This window comes from Colobus angolensis, unplaced genomic scaffold, assembly GCF_000951035.1.
Source record: "Colobus angolensis palliatus isolate OR3802 unplaced genomic scaffold, Cang.pa_1.0 Scaffold216, whole genome shotgun sequence".
Taxonomy (NCBI): Eukaryota; Metazoa; Chordata; class Mammalia; order Primates; family Cercopithecidae; genus Colobus; species Colobus angolensis.
In genome coordinates, this window is record NW_012115333.1 from 2,476,237 (window position 1) to 2,504,170 (window position 27,934).

A 27,934-nucleotide genomic window follows, 5' to 3' on the forward strand; every position below is an offset into this window, starting at 1 on the left:
GAGTATTTTAAAGCTAAATGCCCTGCCCTGAAAAAAAAAAAAAAAAAAAAAAGAGGTATGACAATAATAACACAAAAGATGAAGGTAGAAGGGAGCTGCAGTTTCTATATACTATTGCAATTGAGTTAGTATTAATCTGAATTAGATTGTTTTAAATTAAGATGCATATTGTAATCCCCAGAGCAATTATTAAGAAAATAACTAAAAATATAGTAAAACAACAATAAAAGAACTTAAATAATAGGTTAGAAAATATGTATTTCATACAAAAGAAAGCAGTATGGAAAAACAGAAGAAAAAAAAAGATGTGACATATAGAAAATAAATAGCAAAACAACAGATGTGAATTCTACCATGTTAATTATAACATTAAATGTGAATGGATTAAACACTCCAATCACAATGCAGAATGTATCTCCTGTATCCTCTTAGACCAAGTTTGATGGACCACCTCCATGACATCTTAACACACTCCCAGACGTGCCTCCTTTGAGTATCCTGAGCTATTATTCTGTGTGTAGGGGGACTGTAGATTGATAAAGTCCAACTTTGAGAGGTTCATGTGGTCCTCAGACCACCATTTCTAGACCAATCTGGAGAGAAGGACCTTCAGGATGGGGAGTAAGAAAATGCCATTCATATCGTTCTAATTTCTAGAATGCCAGATCTGTGAATCATGGAGGATATCCATGGTTATAGGGCACATTCACAAATTTATAGATACTTTTCTCCAGCCAAACTGCCATGCTTTGTTGGGGTCTCTGGGGGGATTCCACAAAAGTGTAATCTTGCCAGGGGGTTAGGGAAGGTTTGTTTTGGCTCCCGTCTTGGACTACCACAATCTGACTCCTCATACATCATTAAAATGATCATCTCCAAATGTATAGTAGGCATAGCCTACTGTCAGAGGTTATGCTCAGATGAAGGAATTGCAAAATAGATGCTTCACAAAAAGTCATATCCGATCCAGCACTATAAAGGAATATCCCTTTAGTCTTTTGAATGAAATGGCTCTCACAAGCCCAACTTTGACTGGTGTTTGATGCCTATTGCCATAAGCCTGGTATCATTTCCTGCTGAATCACATAGAGTTTGTTAGGTTTCCCTGGGTGGTCTGTGACTATGGTGGTACTCTGTGGTTTTAGGAAGTAGAGGGTGAAGCCTATAATTAGAAGGCCAAGGCATGCTCAGGGTAGAGAGGGACAAGGAGTTCTTAGAGATTAGCTTGATGGTGGGGAGCTAGATGGAGTCCCCATGGTGGCTGTGATGCCTAGATCAGAAGATACCCTTCTATTATCTTGCTGTTTGACTCAGTCTATCCTCTGGCTTGTAAGTAGTGGGTGGTAGATAGTCTAATGTGGACTGAGAGAACTTTGAAAACTATCAAACCTACAAACTTAAGAGACAAAATTGAAGTCCCTGCTTAACAAGGCAACAGTAGCTGGGGTAGTTAAAAACCTGGAGAAAGGGATGAATTATGCCACCATGGGGAGGGCATCCACCACCATCATATGGCCCTGTCACCCTGGAAGGGGAGTAAGGTTCAACACAGATCACAAGGTAAGCATGTTCTGTTAGAAGAGGCTGCAATTATCTCAATGGAACTTCAGTAGTCCCAATGGCCTCATGGATTTGTAAACTCCCATGAATATCAATGTCCTATAAGACACAAGCCTGATCTGTGGCCACCAGAAGTCCTGTTAGGCATAATTAATGCCTGGAATAGACCTCAGTAGCCTGCTAGAGCTGTACAATGGCTGAGATGTCTGAAAGCAACTGCTAATGGAATGAGCTGTGATCTTACAGTGGAGCAGCACTTTTCTCCTCCCATTTTCCTAATCTTTGGGAGACATTCTGGGTGACGGTGGACCTTATCCTGATGGTGCAGGCATTTGCTTGGTAATTATTCTTTATCTTGTTACATAGCTTCTCTTGTGTCTTTGAGGCCACAGTATCTCAGGAAGGATGAACTCACAACCAGGTGGTGATCTGCAACTGAAATCTCCAAGGAAGAGAACCATCTTCACTCATGTGGGCTGAGGGGAAGTTGCTCCAAGATGTCACGTTTTGATCTTATAGTTAGGGATTGTCCAGAGACCCCTTGAGGTAAGGCTTCTAGGCATCTGAAGCAACTTTGCTGGTAAGCAGAGCTTATTCTCAGTCTTGTGGAGTCTATGTTTGTTGCTGTCAGCTTCCTAAAAACCAAGCTCAAGAGTAAAAGTACCCTGTACCAGTGTTAAAGGGCCCCTTGTGATAGGATGGTTCACCTGCCAATGCAAGGAAGTCCATCTCAGTGGTTAGATCACAGAAACAGCTTGAAAAATCAGAGAGATGGGTTGTGAGCCCCTATAATCTCACCAAGCATAAATGCCCATAAATATCCTCTAAATATTATAGCTTGGGAGCTGGTTGACAGGCCCAAGCACAGGAAAAATATTTTTGGCCTTTCAGGTATATAACTGGGTTGGCTCAGAGGTGATGGTGCCATAGATGACTTGGGGTTTTCCCAGACTGGGGTTCCTTGTGGGACAAAGTTTGGAGAGTAAATGGGGATATGATCCAGCTCCATTATTGACCCATGTTCTAAAAGGGGTGGGAAAGTCCATCTATGAGTTGTTACAAAAACCAAAGGGCATAATTGATTATTCAGTCATCCAAAGTGTCTGCAGGGTTTGATCCTTTAGTGAGGGCTGAGATGGACTTCTTTGGAAAGCCAGGCAGTGATTGGATAGCTGCTATAGTTTACTTCCCAAGACCCAGGACAGGGTGGGTATAGAAGTGTTAGATAGGCTTGGGATACAATTGATTGGAATCCTAGAGCTGTCATTCACTGGCTGACTTCATCTTTCTGAGCCTCATATTTTTCTTTTCTGTAAAATGGAAACTCTAACAATACCTACTTCTCAGAGCTGTTGTGAGAATTAAATGAAATAAGGCAGTGTTTGGCATAGTGCCTGGCACATAATAGGTGTTCAGTAATGAAAGGTATTGTGTGGTTGCTGTTAACTTGTGGTGGCAAAGAATGGCAAGAGCAAACAAGTAAATAGCAAAGGTTAAAAACCCAGGGAAGGCAAGATCAGTCATCAAGCCTGAAGAATAAACGTAAGACTAGAAATGGGAGATAAAGTCAGAATAGAAAACTGGGGAAAACTGAAAGGGAGAAAATAAAGAGCAAAAGTGCTAAGGATCACCATTATTGGCTGCTGGCAACATGCTCCATGGGTAGTTCAGGCTGGTTTGAAGGGACAAGGTCCTCAAAGATAACTAGAAGGCTGTTTTCCACTTGCCACTTTCTCACATTCCCAAACATTTCATCGGCCCACCTTTGTGAATAACCCTCTGAGTTGGCTGGGGTTAACCCCAAGAAACTGGGGTTGATCAAAACAGGAAGCGGTTGCTTATAGTTATGGTGCTGATGTTAACAGTTCTGCCAAAGTTAGATTTCCCATTCTTCTCCTTTACCCAAAGATCTGAAGTCAGTCAGGAATGGGTAGGGCCAGAGAAACTGAAATCTGAAGGTGTTATCTGTACTTTCCTTGAGTTCCTGAATCTCTCCTCTCTCAGAGGGAGAATATTTATTTGTATTGGTCAATATAGGTTAGGGTGTGCTGCAATAACAAACCATCCCCCAAACTAGTGCTTAAAACAATAAAGGTTTATTTCTTGCTCATGCTGCATGTCCATTGCAGGTCAGCTGAGGGCTCTGCTTATCATAACTATCAGAGACCCAGGATGACAGAGCCTCCATCTCAACCCATTTCCACAATTGCTGCCTTAGGGGAGGGGGACAAGCTGAATCATTCACTGACTCATGAACTTTCTACCCAGAAGCGACCTATGTCAATTCTGTTATTTTTTCATTGGCCAAAGCAAGTTACATGACCATACTCAACTTCAGTGGGAGTAGGGAAATACAACTCTACCATGTTTGAAGGAGTAAAATAAAAAACTGGCAAATGACATTTATGACTACCATGCTTTCTTCTTGAAATGTAGGTCCTGGTACATCAATGTGTGGAATAGTCAAAATCTCAGCAGACACATTTCTTCTGTCTCCTGGTTTCTTCTTTTGAGAAGTTATACTGTCTTGGAAGGCTGTGTCCTTGGTCTTTATCCTAGGTCCTTTAGAGGTAGATAAATTGGTTCATGTGCCAACCAACCTCATTGAAAGAGCATGTGACAATAGTCCAGGGTTAACTAGCAGAAGGTGGATTAAAGACTTCTAACCACGTTAGTTTGAGAATCTATGGGAAATGTCAGGATGGAAGTGAGAGGTAAAGACTGTCAATCACATAGAATAGCTACTCCCATCTACAGCCATGCTAACTGTCATGAGAATAGTTACAAGAGAGATAGAACTTCCTCAATTTGTTATGCGGCTACATAATGTCTTAACTTTTACAGTTTGGGGGCAAAGATGAGGGGTTTCTCTAAGAGAGGACAAGACAATGGCTTTTCCATGTGCATGGTCAGGAAACCTTCCCCTTCATAGTGGTTATACCAGGTTCCTGGAAAGACTGAAATTGCAATGTACTAATCCCTATCAAAGGTGATCTGCCACTAAGAGCCAAGGTGAAACCAATTGGCCCTCTGTGCTTTGGAATACCACAGTCTTGCTGAAGACCTCTGTAGAATGATGAAATTCACTTGCTGAGCAGTTTTAGAAGGGTTTGACTGGGTTCCCACACATTGAGCTGTTGGAAGTGGAAAATCTTATTAAATGTGTCCAGTGGATATAGCTAGAATGTGAACTAGAGGCCATAATAGTTTTCAGCATGGCTATTACTTGGGCTTTTCCCACAACTGAAAAAAGTGCATGTATTTTGGTGACCCTACTGTCTACTACCCACAGCCAAACAGGCATGTTGGGAGAAGCATCACTGAATCTGTTCCATGGGAGAGTTGAGTCCCTGGGCCTGCTGTTTCCCCCATCCTATGACAATCCAGGCCATAGTATATTCCAGAATGTCATGCAATTTTATCCACAGGGATCTAGTCCAACAGACCTTACCGATGCTTTGCACCAAACTTGTTATATTTGAATGGACACCTTCTATGGGCAACATAGCAGAGTTAAGAGCTCAGACTCTGAGGTCAGACTGCATGTGTTTGAATTTGGGCTCAGCCACTTACTAGCTGATAACATTGGACAAATTATTTAACTTTTGGAGTTCCAGTTTCCTTAGAATGAAGATAATAATAACAGCCTCTCAGGGTTGCTTTGATGATTAAGTGAGATATGTAAAGCACTTACTGGCCTGCAATAAGTGCTCAATAAGTAGGAACTGGCCGGGCGCGGTGGCTCAAGCCTGTAATCCCAGCACTTTGGGAGGCCGAGACGGGCGGATCACGAGGTCAGGAGATCGAGACCATCCTGGCTAACATGGTGAAACCCCGTCTCTACTAAAAATACAAAAAACTAGCCGGGCGAGGTGGCGGCGCCTGTAGTCCCAACTACTCGGGAGGCTGAGGCAGGAGAATGGCATGAACCCGGGAGGCGGAGCTTGCAGTGAGCTGAGATCCGCCACTGCACTCCAGCCTGGGTGACAGAGCAAGACTCCGTCTCAAAAAAAAAAAAAAAAAAAATAAGTAGCAACCATCACATCATCATCATCATATTCACCATTATCACCATCTGGAGCCCTGCTAAGATGTCTGCTACAAGTGAAATTCTTCCCCAGAGACCTTGAGTAGGCATATTAAGTTGCAGGTTTTTGTGGTCATTCATTTGCTGCCTTCCCCAGGTAGGGCGGTGGTTTTCACCTTGATCTATTGTTGTCAGCACTTAATGTGGGCCTCTCAGGCAGCTGGACAGTCCACCCCTGTCAGTAACTGAAATACTGGCCAACTATGTAGCTTCTGGGGAGATATTCTTGGAGCATGAGCTCAGAAAGCTTCCTCCCTCCAGGACTGTAAAGAACAGGACCTTATTTCCAGGGCCCAGGTCTGTATGAAATATGAATACTGTGTGCTGTGCGAGGGCCAGAGGAGTGCATGCTCTGAAATGTTACTGACATAAATCTCTGGGGAGAATAGGGGAAGCTTTATGCACCCTTCAAAACAATAAGCTAAGACTCCCCTAGGACAACCAAGATCACACAAGACTCATGCCACAACTGTTCATCCCCTTTCTTCTGGCTAAATGCAGAGTGGCCTAGATATTCAGGAAGTTGAGGCCTCAGCAGACATGCACCTTCATGTGTAATCCCAAAAGGAACAGATGAGTAGAGGAGCATCTGCCAGTATCTCACTCTGCCTGACAGGATTTCTACTATCAGCCACCTCCACCTCTACCCAAACCTCAAACCACATGGCTGGAACCAGCCTCTGACACTCCTGAATGATTTGTAGCTTACACCCTGAGCCACTCTCACTGACCCTGCATGTACACTTCTTCCCAACCTGTTGTTGATTTTCTTGACATCAACCTCGTGATTTGTTTCACATCCTCCTCCTACCTCTCATGTCATCTTATGGCCTAGTTCAGTCCCCAGAGAAAATCTTAAATTCAACCGCAGTTTTTTTCCAGTTTGTACTTTTTCTTTTCCTCCTTGACTACAGCTAGAGACCTCTGTGGCTACAGTGCTGTTGGCTGGTCTGGCAAGCAGTGATCCTGGAATCTCCACCTGGCTTAGGCCTTCAGGAGCAGTGATCTCAGCAAATCTACAGCAGTTTCATAAGTAGGCAGAACCCTGGACTGCCACGTCAACTATTGTATTGTGGCCCTCCTAGTAGTACTAGGAGTGTTATACTACATCATGACCAGCATCCAGCATGTACTTCAAAACTGTGAAGTGGTGATATATTTGGGCAGCATAAGTATCTATACCTCAGGCCAGATGGTTTGGGTGACTTACAGAGCAATCATCCTTGGCTACCCCAGAGTAGCATTTCCAGGGACCATTCTTTTTCCTTAAAACATTTGGATAATGTTGGAAAAAGTGACTGTGGTCTTGGAACAGGCGCTCCCTTAGAATCTTATAATTATAAGGTTTCTTAGCTTCATGGGCTACTATTACCTTCCCATTTACAGAAACCTGACTTGTCTCCATCTCCAATGCTACTCCTGGGCCAAACCATCACCATCTGTCTCTTGGACCACTGCAATAGCCTAACCTATCTCTTCATTGCCACCCTTGAGCACCTATAATACATTCTGTATAAGTAGCTAGAATGATCTTTTAAATGCAAATTATACCATACCACTCCCATGTATAAATCTCTCCAATATATTGTGGTAATGTTTAAAAATAGAGTCCTCATTTTTGTAGCTATATAATAAAGTATTTACGGATTAAGGGACATGCTATCTGGGTTATGCTTAATAATTCAGAGCCTATGGGTAGACTGGAGGGTATAAAGCAAATAAGATTGACTATATGTTAGTTGTTGGAGCTGAGTGATAGGTACATGAAGATTCATTGTATCATTCTAATTTGTTATATGTTTGAAATTTTCTATGGTTAAATGCAAAACAAAACAAACAATGAAACAGCACCAGCCACAATAAAACCTTTCAATGGCTTCTTATCGTATTTAGAACAAAATCAACTCATAACCATGGCCTGCAATGTCCGCTAATCCTGCCGCTAACCAACTTTCTGACCTGATCTTCCACCACTTTCCCCTCAGCCATGCCAGCCTTCTTGCTTTACTTTAAACACACCAAAATCCATCTCGAGGTCTGTTGCCTCTGCTCTGTTTCTTTTGCCTGGAATGCCTGCCACTGTAGCCGCATAGTTTGCTCTTTTCATTATTTAGTTTCTCAGATCCAATGGCTCTTTCTCAGAGAGGCTATCTCTGACTACTTCTTACTATAGAGTCAGACACATAGATCTCCTGTCTACAACCACTTGTACCTATAGATAGATTTCCTCTTGTAGAGAGCCTTTCCTGACTATCCTATCTAAAGTAGACCCTAACTCCCACCAGTCACTCTAAAGTATTCAACTCTATTTTCTTATAGAACTTATTACTATCTGATAGTATCATTTACTTTTTGTCTTCTTGTTTATTATCTGCCTTCTACACTAGAATATAAGCTCCAAGAGGGCAGAAACTAATGCATGGTGTATGGTAGGAGTTTAATTAATATTGGTTAAATGAAATAATAAAGGACTGCCCAGTGGAGATTGGTAGATTACCTTGTATTTTGGGGAAGATGAGTGCTCACCTCGTATATTATGTCCAGGTAGAGGACGTGGTGGCCTCCAATACTGAGCAGCAGGCAGTCTTGCCTAGCATAACTTACGGATAGATTGTGCTTATTTTCTGTTCAAACTGATGACAGTGAGGTGTAGAAAATGAGAAGCTCATTGAACAGTGCCTGGCACACAGTCAGTTCTTAATAAAGAATCTGAATTAGGAAAAGCCTGGATTTTGAGTTTGCTTATTTATATCTTGCCTCATTCCACAAAGGATCTGAGACATTTGACTTTGAAATCAGTAAGATTCGAGTTTTAATCTTGGCACAGATACTTAAAGGTATCAAGTCACTAAGGTCACACTTACTTGAACTAAACACTTATCCTTGAACTAAACATTTCACTTCTCTGAGCATTCATTTCCTGCTTCCCAAATGTTTAGGTTTCAAATCAGAAGAGGAACTATGATAAAAGGAAATCATTTCTTCAGTACAGAAGAAACAAAGAGAAATCAAGGTAAATAGAAAAATACAAAACAAGACAGATTTAAGTCCACACATATCAGTAAGAAGAATATATGTGAAGAAATTAAATTCATCTATTAAATCACAGGTATTCTAGTTTGAGTATAGAAGACAAATAACAGCTAAATAAAATGACACAGGAAGGTTAAAAATATAAAGGGATAGAAAATGATGTGCTAGACAAATATTAACAAAAGGAAAGCATTATTATTAGTAGATGAAATAGCATTAAAGGGACAAAGAGGGAAATTTCAAATTGAATAATGGAACAATTTACCAGGAAGATATAATAGAGGCAGAAAATCATATGCACCTAAGGAAGTAGTTTCAAAATATATAAAACAATAATTACAAGGAGAAATTTATGATTCTACAATCAACGTGGGAGACTTTAGCATACCTCTCAGAAATGGAAAGATCACTAGATAAAGAATAATTAAGAATAAAGAGGTATTGACTAATAATATTAATAGGCTTGATGATATAAACAATGTGCATGCATTTATGTATATAGATATAAAACTTTGTACCCAATCGTTAAAAATACATATTATTTTCAGGTGCATATGAAGTGTTCATGTAAATTGCCAATCTTGATAAAAATTTTTAAAATTTTTTGTATACAGACCATATTTACTGAGCACAATGCAACAAATTTAAAAATAAGAAATAAAAAGACAAATATCTGTCTTAGTCTGTTTGGGTGTTTTAACAAAGTACCATATACTGAGTAGCTTATAAACAACAAAAATTTATTTCCCACAGTTCTGGAGGCTGGAAATTCCAAGATCAAGGTGCCAGCACATTGGGTCTGATGAAAGTTCACTTTCTTGTTCATAGACAGTGCCTTCTCACTGTCTCCTTACATGGTGGTAGAGGGTAGCTAGCTGTTTGGGGCCTCTTTTATGAGGGTACTCATCAAATCTCTTCTCAAAGGTCCCACCTTCCAATACTATCACATTGGTGATTAGGTTTCAACATACGAATTTTGGGGTGTCACAAACATTTAGACCATGACGATAGCCATACATTTAGGTATTTAAGAACATATTCTTTTTTTTTTTTTTGAGACAGAGTCTGGCTCTGTTGCCCAGGCTGGAGTGCAGTGGTACGATCTCGGCTCACTGCAACCTCCGCCTCCCGGGTTCACACCATTCTCCTGCCTCAGCCTCTCGAGTAGCTGGGACTACAGGTGCCTGCCACCATGCCCGGCTAATTTTTTGTATTTTTAGTAGAAACGGGGTTTCACCGTGTTCGCCAGGATGGTCTCAGTCTCCTGACTTTGTGATTTGCCCGCCTCAGCCTCCCAAAGTGCTGGGATTACAGGTGTGAGCCACCGCGCCCGGCCTTTAAGAACATATTCTAAACAATTAATGGGTTAAGGAGGAAATTTACTGGGCCAAAGCATACTCAGAAATAAAGTTATAGCCATAAAGACATTTATTAGAAAATGAGAAAGTTTAAAAATTGATAGAGTAAGCACACAACTCAAGTAATTAGAAAAGCTTGTGTTTCTAACGCAGGAACAGAAAACCAAACACCGCATGTGCTCACTTATAAGTGGAAGCTGAACGATAAGAACACATGGACACAGGGAGGGGAAACAACACACGCTGGGGCCTGTTGGGGGCGTAGGGGGAGGGAGAGCATCAGGAAGAACAGCTAATGCATGTGGGGCTTAATGCCTAGGTGATGAATTGATAGGTGCAGCAAACCACCGTTGCACACATAAGCTTACCTATATGACAAACCTGCACGTCCTCCACATGTATCCTGGAACTTAAAATAAAATTAATTTTTTTTCAAAAAGGAAAACTTGAGTTTTCAGCCTGAAGTGAAAAATCATGGATAAATCTTTACTCTTCAGAATTTGGGTGGATATCAATTCTCTAACATATGTCTTTAAGGGTACTAAATTGAATGCTACTCAGTGGTTGCACGAGCAGTACTTATTATCAATTTGGTGTGTAACAGAGATGGAAGAGCTCTTTTCTACAAAGCACACCTGGTAGACATTAACATCACATCTAGCAAAGGGATACAAACAATCTGTGATGGAAAAAAAGGCTACCTCCCTGAATAGGAAGGGCAAGACTTCAAGCCTAAGGTACTCCTGTAGCCTGTGCCCAGAGCAGTTATAAATTCTGTGAATTTCAGCTAGTCTCACTTCCCCTGATGGGGAAAGGACACATTTCAGTGGTATAATTCGGAGCTGCAGGCTGTAGGGGAACTGCCCTTCTGGTGGAACCTAACACTTGTCCCAAAGCACAAGTGTTAGGTTCCAAGAAAGGTACAAAGTGCCCCCGATGAATAGAGTATTGCATAAGGTATTACAGTGCTCTTGAATGGGGTGTAGAAGTGCATTTTGAATGACCTCAGAAATATGACCCTATGGTACTCTGTAGAATACATGACAATAGACACTTTGGGGAGGGAATAGGTATGGAGTTAATTTTCTGTGGCCCAAAATAACCAAGGAAGTTCAAATAAAATGTGATACCTGCATCTCAAGCATTCAGTAAAATCACTGACGATGCAAATAACCTATTTGAAAATAAATCAGCCCTCCAAACCCTTAGAATTAGTAGATTTTTTTCCTCTAGAATAAAATAAATATCACCTGGGCAACATAATTGTGTTTTGCTACTTGTCTTGCCCAGTGAACCTTATTTGGAATCAGAGAGCATCCACGACATCACAAGAATGCTGGGAGGCATGTTTTGCTTGGATACATTCTGCCCAAGAGACAGTTTCAGAGTTGGTTGTTATGGGAACTGCTTCAATGGGCAGAAGTCAAAAAGTGAAAAATATTTTTATCATTATCCAAAGAATCCCCGAATTGAGATTTAAAGAACTTTAAAAAATATGTTGGGGATCCTCTGGGCATAACAGAGACAGGTAGAATGGGTATATGGGCTTTTGAGTTCATGCACATAATGCTATGAAGGGGATGTCCCTGGTCTCCCACTTTCCTTTTTGATATTTGCAAGAGAGTCCTATCTGGTCATTGGATCTGTTTGACATCAGTGGCAAGGGCCCAGATGGGCAGATAAGAGCCAAGTTTGCATATGTGCTAAGGGGTAAGTTCCCAGCTGCTGATAGGCAAGTGATGGTGGCAACACAGCACCACTGACACAAAAGAAAAATACTGTGATACCTGTGTAGGACACCTGAATGCCTGTTCAGAGATCAGATTTTGCTACAACATTTGAAAGTCCTGGTTAGACATGAGCTACTGTACTGCCAGACAGCAATTTTGTATCTGGTAATGAACTGGTCAGGATGCTTGCCACTTTACAAAATACAACTGGAAGAAGGAATAGGGGTCGGACCCATAATGCAATGGTTTTCAAAACTCAAGCAGGCATCAGTATCATCTGGAGGAATTGTTAAAACACGGATGGCTGAGGCCCACTCCAGGATTTCTGATTGAATAGGTGTGGGATGTAGCCAAGAATTTCCATTTCCAGCAGTTTTTCAGGTGAATGCTAATGTTGCTGGTTTGGAGGCCACACTTTGAGAACCACTGACATAATGGTTTATAACAATATCTACTCATCTGGGAAAATCAGGATAGGGGATACTCCCAGCTCCAGGCAATAATAATAGTGATCAGATTAGTTGTTTCTTGTCAAAGCTGCTGAAGAGAGGAGATTGTGGGAACGAATAGTGGGGTGCGTGTAACAACTTTTGAGCATCACGTGGACCCCATGACTACCTCAGTTCTTTGATAGGAGTAGGCAGCTCTGTCCAAGACTCCGGGAATTAATAAGCTTCCTCCCAGAAACTATCATCTGGACACCTCAGAGTTGGAGCCTGTGGAACTGGGAGATGTTTCTGCGACAAGAATGTGGCTAGTAGTATTCTTGAGAAAAAGATTTCTTAGTGTCTGATTGGAGAATTCAGAGACAGTGCCCCTCAAAGGATGCTGGGAAGTCCAATGTGATGACTGGCATAGAGTTAGCTTGTATGCTCAGTGAAGATTTATCTCATGTGACTAGCTGCTACCTGGTGTGCAAAGATCCCTGACATCCACCTGATGCTCCCAACTCACTGACGGGATGTTGCAGTACTCTTCTTAGCAAGAGTGCAAAAGGTTCCACTAGGATGCTTGCACTTCACTGTTCTTACTCCTGGTGAGAAGTCTTTTCATATTATAAGTCATCCAATCATTCCTCCCTATGTTTACCTCACATGTGGGAGCCATTTATTGTAACAATGTGTTGACTTTTTTTTTTTTTTTTCCAGACGGGGAATGGATAGAAGCAATAGAGTTGTTTACTGGTCTGGAATGTGCTTCATCTGAAGAATGAGGGGTTCCCCTCTCCTTCCAGAGTCAGGAGCTCTTCCCACTGATTTTGGCCATAAGAGACCAATTGATCTCACCATCCTTGACCACAAGAGGTGGTAGCAGAATAGTGCAAGGACCCTGGGGGTGAAAGTGGGGGTGGGGGCAAAGGAGTAACAAAAGGAGGGAGGGGTACCTAGGAATGAGAGCCTTCCAAGCACCCATTTGAAGCAAATCTATGGACTAAAGACTATCAGCTAGTAACAGTGGAGAAATGGTTTATCGCATTTTCTAGATTTCAAATGTGCTTGGGTTGGCCATAAGTAAAAGATATTTTTAAAGTCTTCTAATTGATTCCACTCTTGCAAGACGTCATGGGGCATAATTGCAGCATAACATGGATGAAACGCCAAATACAGGACCTGGCACAAACAAGCAATAAAAGCTACCATTTGTTAAGCAATGACTCTGTGCCAGGCTCAGCACCAAGTAGTTCAGCATTATCCCACTTTATCCTCTCAACAACCTATGAAGAGATAGGTCCTAGCATTTTGCAAATGAGGAACTAAAGCTCTCAGAGATGGAGTAACTTACCCAGAATGATATGGCAAGAAAATTGGCAGTATTAGTCTAGCAAAAAGAAGAGCAAACTAAACCTAAAACAAGGAGAAAGAAGGGAAGAATAAGGATTGGAATGGAAATGAATGAAATAAGGAGTAACAAACAATAGAGAAAAGTGATAAAAAAAATTTCTTTGAAAGCATCAACAAAATTGACAAACCTTTAGTTAGACTGAAGTAGAGATAGAGAGGGTTCAAATTACTAAAATCAGGAATGGAAGAGAGGCATCATTACCAACCTTAAAAATGATTATAAGGAAATATCAATAACTGTAGCCAACACATTTCATAGATGAACAAATTCCTAGAAAGATACTGCTGTAACCTGAATGTATTCTCCAAAATTCATGTGCTAGAAACTTAATCCCCAATACAATAGTATTTGGAGGTGGGGTCTTTGGGGAGATGTTTAAGTCATGAAGGGTCTATCCTTATAAATGGATTAATGCTGCTATAAAAAGGGTTTGTTGGCTGGGCACGGTGGCTCACGCCTGTAATCTCAGCACTTTGGGAGGCTGAGGTGGGTGGATCATTTGAAGTCAGGAGTTCGAGACCAGCCTGGCCAATGTGGTGAAACCCTGTCTCTACTAAAAAAATAAAAATTAGCCAGGCATGGTGGCAAGTGCCTGTAATCCCAACTATTCAGGAGGCTGAGGCAGGAGAATTACTTGAACCTGGGAGGTGGAGGTTGCAGTGAGACGAGATCATGCCACTGCACTCCAGCCTGGGCAATAGAGTGGGACTCCATCTAAAAAAAAAAAGAGGGGGGGGACTTGTTGAAGTAGGTTTACTCTTTTCCATTCCATTCTTCTGCCATGTGAGGACACAGTGTTTGTCCTCTTTTGCCTTTCTGCCTTTTATCATGTGAAGCTGCAACAAAAAAAGCCCTCACCACAGGTCAGTGTCTTGAACTTGGACTTTCCAGTCACCAGAACTATTAGAAATAAATTTCCGTTTTTTATAAAATACCCAGTCTCAAGTATTCTGTTGTAGCAACATAAACAAAGACAGAAATTGGTACCAGATGAGTGGGATGTTGCTATAACAAAAACCTGAAAATGTAGAAGCAACTTTGGAACTGGGTAATGGGTAGAGCCTGGAAAAATGTGGAGAATCAGGCTAGAAAAAGCTGTATTGCTGTTAATGAAGCATTGAGGATTATTCTGGTCAGGGTTCAGAAGTCCCCAGAACTAGGGAGAGCCTGAATCTTCTTAGAAACTACCTAAGTGGTTGTGACCAGAATGCAGGTAAAAATATGGATAGTAAAGATTCTGTCATAATGATTCTGATAGGTCTCAGACAGAAATGAAGAGCAAAGTGTTGGAAACTGGAGGAAAGGCCATCCTTGTTACAAAGTGGCAAAGAACTTGGTTGAATTGTGTTCATGTCCTAAGACTCTGTGGAAGGCAGAACATAAGACTGATGAACTAGAATATTTGCCAGAAGAAATCTCTAAGCAGCAAAGTGTTCAGGATGCTGTTTGGCTTCTCCCAGCAGCTTACAGTAAAGAAAGGATGATTTAAAGACAGAATTTATAATTAAAATGGAAGCAGAACATAAAGATTTGGAAAATTCTCAGCTGGCCATATAAGGAATTTAAAAACCTGTTTAGGAGAAAAAAAACAAGGGTATAGCCAAGCAACTATTTGATAAGAAGATAATTATGGATAACAGGAGCCAGATACTATTTATTAAGATAATAGGAAAATGACCTCAAAGGCATTTCAGAGTTCTTTAAGGACTGCCCCTCCCATCACAGGCCCAGATTGCCAGGGCCTTGAGGGCAGAATAGTTTAAAAGTGGAGGGGAGGCCAGGATACTTGTGGGACCTCGGGGGCTTGCTTCCCAAGGCTGCCTCAGGTCTTTACTCCCTATTCTGGTGGAACACTCCTTGATCACCCTAGCTGTGGCTTCAGCAGGCCCAGGCACAGCTCAGGCCACAAGGTTGCAAGCAGTGATCCCTGGTGACGTCCATGTGATGCTAATTCTGCAGGCTCATAGAGTGCAAGAGCTGTGGAGGCATGTCTTCCTCTACCAAGATTTCTAAATTGTCTAAAGATACTTCAGAGATCCTTGGGCCTCAGGCCTGTGAGGACACAGTGCTCATCCCCTTTTCCTCTTCCACCTTTTGCTGTGTGAGGATGCAGCAAGAAGGACCTCACCAGATGCTGGTGCCTTGGCTGTGAGTTCCCCAGCCTCCAGAACTGTGAGAAATAAATTTCTGTTTCTTATAAATTACCCAGTCTCATGTATTCTGTTGTAGCAGCACAAAATGAACTAAGACAAAAACAAACTGCTGGAATGGATCCAAGAAGTTGATAATCTGAATAGACCTTTAACAAGTAAAGAGACTCAATGAGCAATAAAAAAAAAAAACTACCCACAAAGAAAAGCCTAGGCTCAGATGGCTTCATTGGTGAATTTTACCAAATGTTTAAAGGAGAAATAACCAATCAATTGCAAACTCTTCCAAAAAAGAGAAAAGTGAACACTTCCTAACTCTTTTATGAGGATAGTATTGCCCTGATAACAAAACCAGAAAAATACATCACAACAAAAGAAAAGTACAGAGCAATATCTCTTGTGAATATGATTGCAAAAATCCTCAACAAAATACTATCAAATCAAATCAAGCAGCATTTAAGAAGAATCATCCACAATGACCAAGTGGGACTTACGCCAGGGGTTCAAGGTTGATTCAATATATGAAAACCAATCAATGTAATATACCATATACCATATTATTAGGATAATGAAAAAAATCCACGTGATTATTTTAACAGATAATTGACAAAAATCTAATACCTTTTCATGATAAACATACTAAATGAACTAGAAATAGAAGAAAACTTCCTCATCCTGATAAAGGGTATCTATAAAAAGCCACAACTAATATCATACTGAATGGTGAAGGACCAAAATTTCTTCTCCTAAGATTAGGAATTTAACAAAGAGGTCCACTCTTACCATTCCTATTCAACAATGTGCTAGAGGTTCAAGCCAAAGAAATTAGGAAAGAAAATGAAACAAATACCTCTACACTAGAAAGAGGAAGTAAAACTATCTCTATTTACTGATGGCGTGGCCTTGCATATAGAAAATCTTCAGGAATTCGCACACACATTCACACACACACACACACACACACACCCCTATTAGAACTAATAGATAAGTTCAGCAAGGCTTCAGGATATAAGGTTACTATACAAGAATTAGTTGTATTTCTATATACTTGAAATGAACAATCTGAAATGAATTTAAGAAAACAGCCAGGCGCGGTGGCTCAACCCTGTAATCCCAGCACTTTGGGAGGCTGAGATGGGCGGATCACGAGGTCAGGAGATCGAGACCATCCTGGCTAACATGGTGAAACCCCGTCTCTACTAAAAACTACAAAAAACTAGCCGGGCGAGGTGGCGGCGCCTGTAGTCCCAGCTACTCGGGAGGCTGAGGCAGGAGAATGGCGTGAACCCGGGAAGCAGAGCTTGCAGTGAGCTGAGATCCGGCCACAGCACTCCAGCCTGGGTGACAGAGCGAGACTCCGTCTCAAAAAAAAAAAAAAAAAAGAAAACAATTCCATTTGCAATAGTATTAAAATAGATATAAATTTAACAAAAGCGGTGCAAGATTTTTACACTGAAAACTACAAAGCATTTCTGAAAGAAATTAAAGAAGATTTAAATAAATGGAAAGACATCCAATGTTCAGGAATTAGATATCTTAATATTAAGATGACAATACTCCTACATTAATCTACAGACTCCAATCGATCCCTATCAAAGTCCCAAATGACTTTCTCACAGAATTAGACAAGCTGTCCTTAAAATTATATGGAAATACAAGGGATTTAGAATAGTCAAGATGATCTTGAATTAGAATAAAAAAGCTGGATGACTCACACTTTATGATTTCAAAATTTACCACAAAGTTACAATAATCATAGCAGTATGGTACTGGCATAAGAATCAATGGTATGGAACTTGGGGTCCAGAAAAAATCTGCATTGCTTGTGTGACCAATTGAGTTTTTACTAGAGTGCCCAGAATATTCAATGGGGGAAATAATAGCGTTTTCAACAGATGATGCTGAAACACCTGGTTATCCACATGCAAAAGAATGAAGTTGGACCCCTACCTCACAACATACACACAAATGAACTCCAAATGGATTATAGACCTAAGTGTAAGAGTGAAAACTATAAAACTCTTAGAAGAAAACCTAAGAGTAAATCTCTGTGATCTTGGGTTAGGCAAAACTTTCTTAGACATGACACAAAAGCACAAGTGACAAAAGAAGACATAGATAAGTTGGATTTCATCAACATTAAAAACTGCTTTGCTTCAAAGTGCACTGTCAAGAAAGTGAAAAGACAACACACAGAATGGGAGGAAACATTTGTTAATCTGATAAGGGACTTATATCTAGAACATATAAAGAACTCTTACAACTTAATAATAAAAAGAAAAATAACCCAATTTAAAAATTGGCAAAGGATTTGAATAGACATTTATCCAAAAAAATTCACAAATGATGAATGAAAAGATGCTCAGCATTGTTAGCCACCATGAAAATGCAAATAAAACCACAGTGAAATACCACTTTACACCCACTAGGATGACTACAATAAAAAAAGACAGATAATTACAAGTGTTGACGAGGATGTGGGGAAATTAAAATACTTACACATTAATAGTGAGAATGTAAAATGTGGAGCCACTATGGGAAACAGTCTGGTGGTTTCTCAAACATGTTAGTATAGAATTACCATATACCCCAGCAATTCCTTTCCTATGTATATATAAAAGAGAAAGGAAAACATATGTCCACAAAAAAACTTGTACATGAATGTTCATACAGCATTATTTATAATAGCCAAAGGTGGAAACAATAAAAATGTCCAATAACTGATGAGTGGATAAACACAATGTGGTAAATACATATAATGGAATATTATTCAGCCTTAAACAAGAATGAAGTAATGATACATGCTACAAGGTTGAATCTTGAAAACATTATGCTAAGTGAAAGAAGGCAGACATAAAACACAATATATTATATGATTTCATTCATATGAAATTTCCAGAATAGGCAAATCCATACAGACAGGACACAGACTGGTGGTTGCCAGAGGCTGCAGAGGTGACAAAGACTGTCTCCTTGACCAAACTTTAGTCAAGGTCCTCTAAGCCCTTTTCTCAACTAGGCCTCATCTTTGGGCTTTGTCCTTCGGCCCGCATAGTTCAGTTTTGGCAAGAATCCTGCTAAGTCAGTTCATTGAGAATCTCCCACCCCAGATAGATCACGCTCAATATCTGATCACATTCCTCATCTCCTACCATCCCCCCAGGTGATATCTGATCACCCTGGCCTTCCTTTAGCAAATATCCTGTTAAGTCAGTTTAGCAAACATTCCCCCTACCCTTGGTGTCTCCTTAGTAATTTTCCATCCACCAACTCCGTTCACCCAAACCTGCTCCTTGACTATAAACACCTACTTGTCTTTGCTGTTATTCGGAATTGAGTCAAGTTTTATGCTGAGGGTTCTCTACTACTATTGCAATAGTTCCTGAATAAAATTTGGTTTTACTCCTTTAACTACTGTCCAACTCTGGATTTCTTTGTTTTTTAAGTTTAGAGTGAATATGTATTTTAAATGGTTGAAAATTTCTCTCTCTCTCTCTCTTTCTTTAAAAATAATTTCAACTTTTATTTTAGATTCAGGGGGTACCTGTGCAGGTTTGTTACCTGGGTATATTGAAGGATGCTGAGGTTTGGGAGTATGATTAATCCTGTCACCCAGGTAATGATCATAGCACCCAATAGGTAGTTTTTCAACCCACATCTCCCCAGTAGTCCCCAGTGTCTATTGTTGCCATCTTTATGTCCATGACTACTGACTCTGGATTTCTTTAACAGCATTTGGAGTAGGGATGGGGAGTAACTGCTAATGGATATGGGATTTCTTTTTGAAGTGATGAAAATGTTCTAAAATTGATTGTGGTGATGGTTGCACAACTCTGTGGACCCACTAAAAACCATTGAATTGTATACTTTAAGCAGGTGAATTGTATGGTATGTGAATTATGTCACAATAAAGATGTGGAAAAAATTGGCTGCATCTGGATTTAAGCCCAGATGTGGCTGACTCCAAAGCTCACACTCTGCACAAAGCTGCTCTGCTACCTCAGGAGATGTTTGATAAATGCACTGCTGTCATTAGAGCTACTGTTATGATTACTCCACAAGGGGAAGAGTTTATGATTGAGAAGGCCACCTTGCAAGAGCTTTGGAAATTCATGGACTCAAATAGCAATGACCACCTCCCAGAGCAGTTGTAGACTTCCCAGAAGCAGACCTGTATTCCCAGGGATCCTACTATCAGATCTAACCACTAAAGGAAGCCAGAACTGCCAAGCTGTCACCTGTCAGCCTATGCACTCAGAGTTCTCCAGCGGCTTCCTGCCTCAGGACCTGGGAAACATCAGTGGGTTGGGTTCCACCTGCAGTTTACAAGCCTTTCTCAGTACCAGATGCAAGCCAGCTCCTAAGCTCGCTGGGTGCTGGCAGAGTTCCAAGACCAGCTCACCACAGTCCTCCAAGTGACCGAAGGCTGAAGGGTCTTAGGCAGCATCCCAGCACCAACCCATGCCCCTGGCAAGACTGAAGCCAGCATTTCCACCTGTGTCAGTACCCCAACCTGGCAGGCTCCTGAGGCCTGCTCATCCTGGCTTGTCAGGACATCACACTAAATGCTAATAGAAGAGACCTGAGGCCGAGGGAAAGAGAAAAAGCTAGGCAACAAGAAGGAGCACTATAGATATCTCCAAGCTTCAAGTGCCCGTGGGAACAGAAGCCATACAAAGAACTTGGATCCCTTTCCCTTGAGTGATTATGCCACACTTGCCACAGACAATCTCTGCAAAAATGGCCCTTCTCTTCCCACCACAGGATCCCCAGTTGGCTTTGGGCTCCTTGTAACAATAGCAACCATTATTTGCTGGGTGCTTACTGTGTGACAGCTGCTCTACTAAGCTCTTAAGACCTGTGATGTCATTTAATCCTCACACCACCACCAGTGATAGGCATTCCCATTTTGCAGACAAGGAATCGGAGATGCAGTGAGGTTAAATGCCTTGCCCAAGTTTGCTTAGCTAAGCATGTAGTCAAGCTAGTCTTTGAATTCTGGCTTTCTGGCTTCCAAGCCCATGCTCTCAGCCACTTCTCTAGCCTCTGGATTTCTAACCAGGTACCTATGTGGTGGTCCCATTTGGGGAGGAGCTTCTGAAAGGTGAAAATGCCCCTTTGTACACAAGTGTGTAGCCAACCAGTGGGTATAACAGGACACTGGAGGCAGCCTCAGGGATTCCATCACTCATAAGAAGGGCCCACCTACCACTCCACAGCTATTGACTCAGAGCAACCCATTTCACAGCATGTATCTTCTATAATGATGAGCTTCTGCCCATGCCACTAGCTCATCCCACCTAGCTCCATTGTGAAGCCAGCTGCAGTGGCCAGAATTCACAGGGGTACCATATACCCATCCTCTAACCCAGAGCATCACCTAGCAACAGGCACACCAATCCACTGATTCTAGGTTTCCTCAGCCTTGAGGTCCCCACAACCTACCAAAGGGCAATCTGATTATTTAATTAAGTGATGTATTACCAAGGAGAAGGGGTGGATTGTCCTGGAGGTGTTAGCCTGCCTCAAGCTAGCTTCACCAGGCAAATCTACAGAAACTCTGCCTTTTCATCCTGGCCCCTCTCCATACTCACAGGTGAGCACCTGATTACTTCATGCCTATTATAACTTTTTCTAGGAGCTGCCTTACCCTGTTATATTGGCAAGAAATCATCAATCTCCTTATTTTCATTAAGCCAATTTGAATCTGATCTTTATTCTCAGTCCCCCAACCACCCTCAGACTCTTGGGAAATTCAACTTCAGTTATTATCAGATATTCTCCTCCACCACAGGATTAAGCAAGTCTTGGGGTTATATGTAAGGCACAAACTTTGATGAGACCCATCGTTTCACTAGTCATTTGCCCATATGGGTAGTTTTCAGCCAGCCTTCTATTCTAATTGGTCATTGCCTAATTCTGGCTGGCTGGAGAATGTGTTCTTCCAGTTGTTAAATATTTGACCACCACCTTTGGGTTACAGGAGCCACTTGAAATTCCAGCAGGCTCAGGAGAACCTTGGGACCCTTAGTCTCAAGATTTTTCTGAGCCTTTTTCCTGTCTGTCTTCCTAGATTCATCCCTTGCCACACCTTGCCTTGCACTTTCTGTTCCAGCAACAGTAAACTACAAAGTTGCCTGCCTGTAGCATGACGCTTTCACCTTCCAGGACTTTTCTTCCAGCTTTTATCTCTGCCTAGATTGCCTCTCACATTCTTTAAGCCTCAGCTCATGTATCCCCTTTCGTCCTGAAAGCCCTCCCTAACTATGCCAGTCTGCAAGAGGTGAACCTTTTTCTTATTTCCATACCGCTTTGCTTCCTGCTTTCATAGTACTAATTGCAGCATACTGTGCTTGTCTGTTTCCATTGTGTGGGAACAACCAGAGAGAGGGGACTACATCTTATTTGTCTCTGTACCCCCCGCACCTTGCTTAGGGCCTGGGACAGTGAGTTTTGATGAATAAATGAATAAATGATTTAATGGAATAAATAATGGAGGTAGGGTAGAGTTGAAATCTGGAGAAGTTGAGAACGAATCCATAGTAATGTCACATTACAGTCCAATGCAGCTAGATGGGGTTTTTTCTCTCTGCACCCTTCCTGGGGCCTGGAACATACCAGACTGGGATAACCGAAGGGGACCTTTTGTGATGCAACCCAAAGGGGAGCAAACTGATATGAGATTCTTTTAGCAGCATTACACACAGAGGGTATGTTAAGAGGCAGTCACCCCTGTCAATGTGAAAGGCCTAATTGTAAGAGGCACCTGAGGGCTTCTCTGAGGTAGGAACCATGCCTCACTGTGAGTGCTTGACCCTTGTAAGTGCTTGACCCTGAAGCTGCACAGGTGGGGAATCCTTTCCTTCATCTCCCTTTCCACCTGCAAGGGTACAAGCCCTTTCTAGCTCCATCCAGGGGCAAACTCAATTGAATCGTATAACTGACACACCATGCCTAAGGTCAAGGAGGAAAAAAGATTAGATCTTGAGGGGACAGACAGCTTAAAAGGCCAAGGAGCCTTTTAAGCGGGGAAGAGAGGGACAGAAGGAATCTCAGAGGAGAGGCTCCTTGAGACACCAAGAGAGGGCAACTCTGTGGGTGGCCCTGAAAGGGGAGAACAAAGGCCTACTGAGGCCATTGGTTTGGATAGAAGAGCTAATCCAAGAGGGGGGAGAGGGAGGGTAGAGACATGACTCTCCTGTTTGCAATAGGCAACTGGAGCTGTGAGTAAAGACCTATTCTTCACATTGTTCCTGGCTTTGTATGTGTGATTGATCAGGTAATAGTAAGACTTTTTCCTCCAGTAAAGGACTATACTAGCCCACTCTTCTGATGTTAAAGGGCATAATAAGGGAGTCACATGGTGTTGGAGGGGGAGTTGTCAGGGGATGGGGCCCATCCAGAATTGTTGAAGTGTGTGTGATACAGAGTTTAGAAGCACCCAAAACAAAGCATACCGAAGAACTGAATGCAGATGAGGCCCTGTGGCCCTTAAATTGTTAATAGAATGAGCCTAGGGCTGGAGACAAACTGGATGTATCCCAGGCAATAATGGTGTTTGGGATCCCCTCCCAGTAGGAGAGGAATATGGTGGAGACAGCAGCGGTCTCAGCACTAAAGTCCCTGGAGGAGGGTCATGCGTAGGAATGGGTGCTTCACCAAGGAGCTGGGACTCTATTTGCATTGGGGATTTTCCAGGGTTGTTCAAGCCTAAAATTCCCCTTGGGAAATCAGATGGACACAGAATTTTAAGAGGTGATCGGTTTGCTTCTGGAGAGCTGAGACCTTTCATATTCCCTGAGGAATATGGTGGAATTGACAGGAAGAGCCAAGTAGGCATTGGAGCCTGTGGGACACAGGAGCCTGAGGCAGGTGACAGAAAAAAGGACACAGCCTATGTTGGATGCTAGCAGGTACCAAAAACTCTGAGGTTTTATTGGCTGTTTGGGGATGGGTATGTTGGAGAGGACATACGGCAGCAAATCACCTCCTAAGAAAGGAATTTAAAGAGTGGCATGAAGATGCTAAAGAATATGTACATTTTTCAAAGAAATGTCTTGGAGACTATACTGAGGAGGTATGTTAGAGAACTTGCAGGGTTCCATTCATGAGGTGGTACATGGGTTGAAGACACTAAATTTTTCAGCTACAGTTGGTTGTTGATTTTAGTGTAGGTCATTTGAAGCGGAGAAAGTGCTGGGAAAGCATATGTCAAGTTCTTGGCTATCTGGCAGAGAGAGGATCTGAAGTTCTGCATTTGGGATGAGATTAAACACCTATTTACATACAGCAACGGAAAGGGGAGCCTGACATTCCTGCAAAGAATCAGGCAGCATGGATCAAAACAGTGCTGACTGGAGCCTCTTCAGACAAGGTTATTGGAGACCACACTAGGCTGCATATTTTGCCTAAGATATTATCAGGATGGGCTAATTGCTATAACACAACTTCAAAATCTTAAAACTGTAACATAATAAAAATTTAATGCTAGCTCATGGCAGTCCAATGTGGTCTGCAAGGGTCGGGCCACTCTGCTTTCTGTCGCCATTCGGAGACATAGCTTCAACTATCTTGTAATGTTGCCACATTCAACACAAGTCCCAAGGTTGCAAGGAAAGGGGAGGAGAGCATGAGGAAGGCACACCTAACACTTAACTGTCTCAGCTTCTGAGTGATACCTATAATTTCTGCTCACTTACTATTGCCATAAAACCAGTCATATGGCCTAACATTGATATAAGGACAGTGGAAAATGTAGTCCCTAGCTAGATGATTGGTTCCCAGCAAAAGCTCTATACTTATAGAAGTGAAGCACAATCTTTGGTGGACAGCTGGCTATCTCTGCCACAACCCACTGGAATTACCTCTGTGATACAATTACCTGGTGTTGTGAGATTGAAGTGGAGACTATCACAAGTGATTAGAGGTAAGCTGGGGCAGCTGAGCCTACCTTTTAGGTTCAAACTCAAATCTTGGTTGTTGAGGCAGAAGTAGCTGCAGGGAGGCATATGAAATGGATGGCAGCTACTCTAAAAGTAATGAGGATCAGGAACCCTAAGTTTTACCTTAGACGGAGAGAAAGCTCCCAGCCAATTTGAAGGAACTTCAGGCAGGAGGCAGCTGAGTGCTGGGCAGTGCAGAACTCACTTCTGTACGGCTTCACCAAGATTCTCCTTCTGGAATAGATTCCCAGCAAGTTCAAGTCCTATTCCCCAAGGCAAAGAAGGATGCAGATACAGGTAAAAATGGAGACAGAGCCATGACTACCATTTTACTGGCAACATCTGACCAAAGCCAAGTGGCCACTGTTGGACCGTCTACCCCACAGCCCCTCTCCTAGCACACATTTTCCTAGCAGGTCTCCCAGCTGCACTGGTAATGCTTTGGTAATGGAAGTGGGGCATGGACAGTAGTCTGCAGGAGAGGCTGATTCATGAACGGGGATGGAGTTATGTTATTTGGTTGGAGGCTAGGTCTGGTGGGAGTGGAGTGGGATGCTATTTAAGGCAGTCGGTAATGATATTGCTGGGAAGGAGTCAGGATTCATTGTTGAGAGGTCACAGGTGGAAAATAGGGAAGTGCATCAGAGCCATAGGATGAGGTGAAGTTGGAGACGGGGATGAGCAATGAAGTCCTAGCCAGGTTTGGTGGCTCATGCCTATAATCCAGCACTCTGGGAGGCTGAGGTGGGAGAATAACAAACTCAGGAGTTAGAGACCAGTCTGAGCAAATTAAAGAAATTAGCTGGGCGTGGTTAGGCTGAAGGTGGGGTGGGGTGGAGTGGGATATCCCTTAAGCCTGGGAGATCGAGGCTACTGCGGGGGCAACACACAGAAACCTTGTCTCAAAATAATAAATAAACAAACAAACAAATAAATAAATAAATAAATAATGAAAACAACAAAGTCTTTAGCTTGGAGAGTTGAAGGACAAGGTGGGGTGTGAGGTCTGAGTGAAGGTGGTGGGTACGGTCCAAGGCTGAGCTGGGATTTTTAGTTTCAGTATCCCACTTCTGGGGTTTATAGAGGGCTTCTCTGAGATAAGAACCATGCCTCACTGTGAAGCAAGTTTGAGGGGTTGACCATAGCAGAATGTATGTAACAGTGGTTTAGGCTGCATCCCAAGAGGACTCTGAAAACCTCTGTAAACACTCAAATCAAATACAGCTCACAACTTTGAGTGACTGCTGTAACATTGGGTGGGAGAGGGCAGTGGTGATTGACTAGTACCTGAACACCTTGCCTCTTTGGGGACACTCTCAAGATAGGTGGGAAGCAGTACAGAAGCCAAAGGGAGACAGGTAGTTCTTCCAGCTCCCTGACAGTTACAGACACATTCACATGACCTAAATACAGCCAATCAGATGCTACTACCCCATTGCAAGAGATTATCTGTGATGGCTACAGCAGAGCCAAGAGTCTGCTGGCATAAGGGCAAGTGTCCAGAGGTGGCAATGTTAGTGACAGCATGTAGCAGTTTGCTGCTGATGTAGCATCTTGGCTAGACCTCATCTCTCTTGTTCAATAATTAGATCTCAAGCCTCTGGATGATTTTGTGAGCTATGTCCTTCCAATATGTGAGTAGGCTAGTACTGTTTTTCAGTGTGTGATACACTACCCTGACCAAGATGCTTAAGATCCACTCCTGGTCCCCATGGAGCTTGGAGTGTAGCTTCTGCTTTGAATACTTTTGGAATAAAATGTGTGATGAAGAATTCAATACAGTCTGGATGAGGAGGCAGGCAAGCAACTATGAAAAGATTTAGGAAGAGTTCAAGATGACATTAGAGAAACAGCATAGGTAACTGAATAGCAAATTCTCCAAATGCCACTGTCTGTGGCAGCTCAGAGAACAGAACAGTCAGAAGGCTCTTAAGGTCAGGGACAGCCAATCACCCAAGATGAGATGATGGGGTTGGATCTCAGTTGTGCTTTAGGGGCTGTGAAAGTATGGGGAATGCAGAAGAGATGCACTGGGAGGCTGCCTGCTCCCCCAGCAGTGCAGCACCAGCCACGCCATTGAGGTTGGGAGTCAATGCCTCCCTGAACCATCCCTCATGGCTTCCTTGTCCTTCTCATAGTGTTTGTACTCACACTATTCACTTCAGACCTTCAACACCATTGTGACAAAGGTGGAACTGAGCCTTCCATTATTCTCGAAAATGCTCTCCATCTCTCCTTCCAGATGAGGAATTCAAGATTCAGACCATTCAGATGCTTTGCCTAAGGTCACAGAGCCAGAGAGTCACAATGTGGGAAGGAAGCTTCTCATGCTTTCCTCTTTTATGCCTGAGCTCTTTGAACAACATCCCAATGGGTGAGCTAACCACCAAGCTCTGTTAGCTCACCACTAGTGCAGGACTTCACCATTTTCCCTTTAGGCAGTTCAGACTTTCAGAAAGTTCTTCCTCATGTTGAACTGAAATGTGTTCCCTGTTAACCCACCGCCACCATAGAATTGATTCACAGAAAGGCTAGGACTCCCTTAATTCCCAGGTCAGGCCCTTTCCTTTGTCCATCACTGAAAACTGCTTATGGCCTTGTCCCCTCCCTTGTTGCCTCTCCTTCTGCCTAGACTGTGGGTAACAGCTTGTGCTTGCCAGGGAGAGATAAATGGGAAAGACCAGAATTTGGTGGGTCAGGCAGGAGATGGGGAGTGAGGTGACCAACAGGGCAGCCTAGCCTCTGATTGGCTTCGTGGCCCCGAAAACAATTTGCTTGTCTGGGGTGCTCATTTGCTTTATGTCTTCCCTTATTAATCACATTGTTTTGCACAGGCCTGTGAGCTTCAAATGTGTTTGTTATGACTGCAATTATGTGTGACTGACCGTGGACCCAGCAGTCTGGAAGCAGGATTTCCTCCCTTTTTTGCACTCTCAGATTCCAGGGGCCTCTCTCTCAGCCCCAGCCTGTTCCTCTTTGTAAGACTGTGGAGGGGAATGGGCTTCCCAGAGACTCATCCACTACCTTCACCCACAGGAGCGTGAGCCTTCTTCCCTGTGGGCAAATGGATCTCTTTAGGGAAGGCACTTTCCCTCCCAGGAGTGTAGTGACAGACACAGAAGAGATGAAATGACCAACCCTGAAAAGCATGAGAAAGCAGCCCCCAAACACAATTCCACTTGTCAGCAAAAGGATGAGGGTTTGCCTATGAAAAGGAGTGCCTTCCAATTGC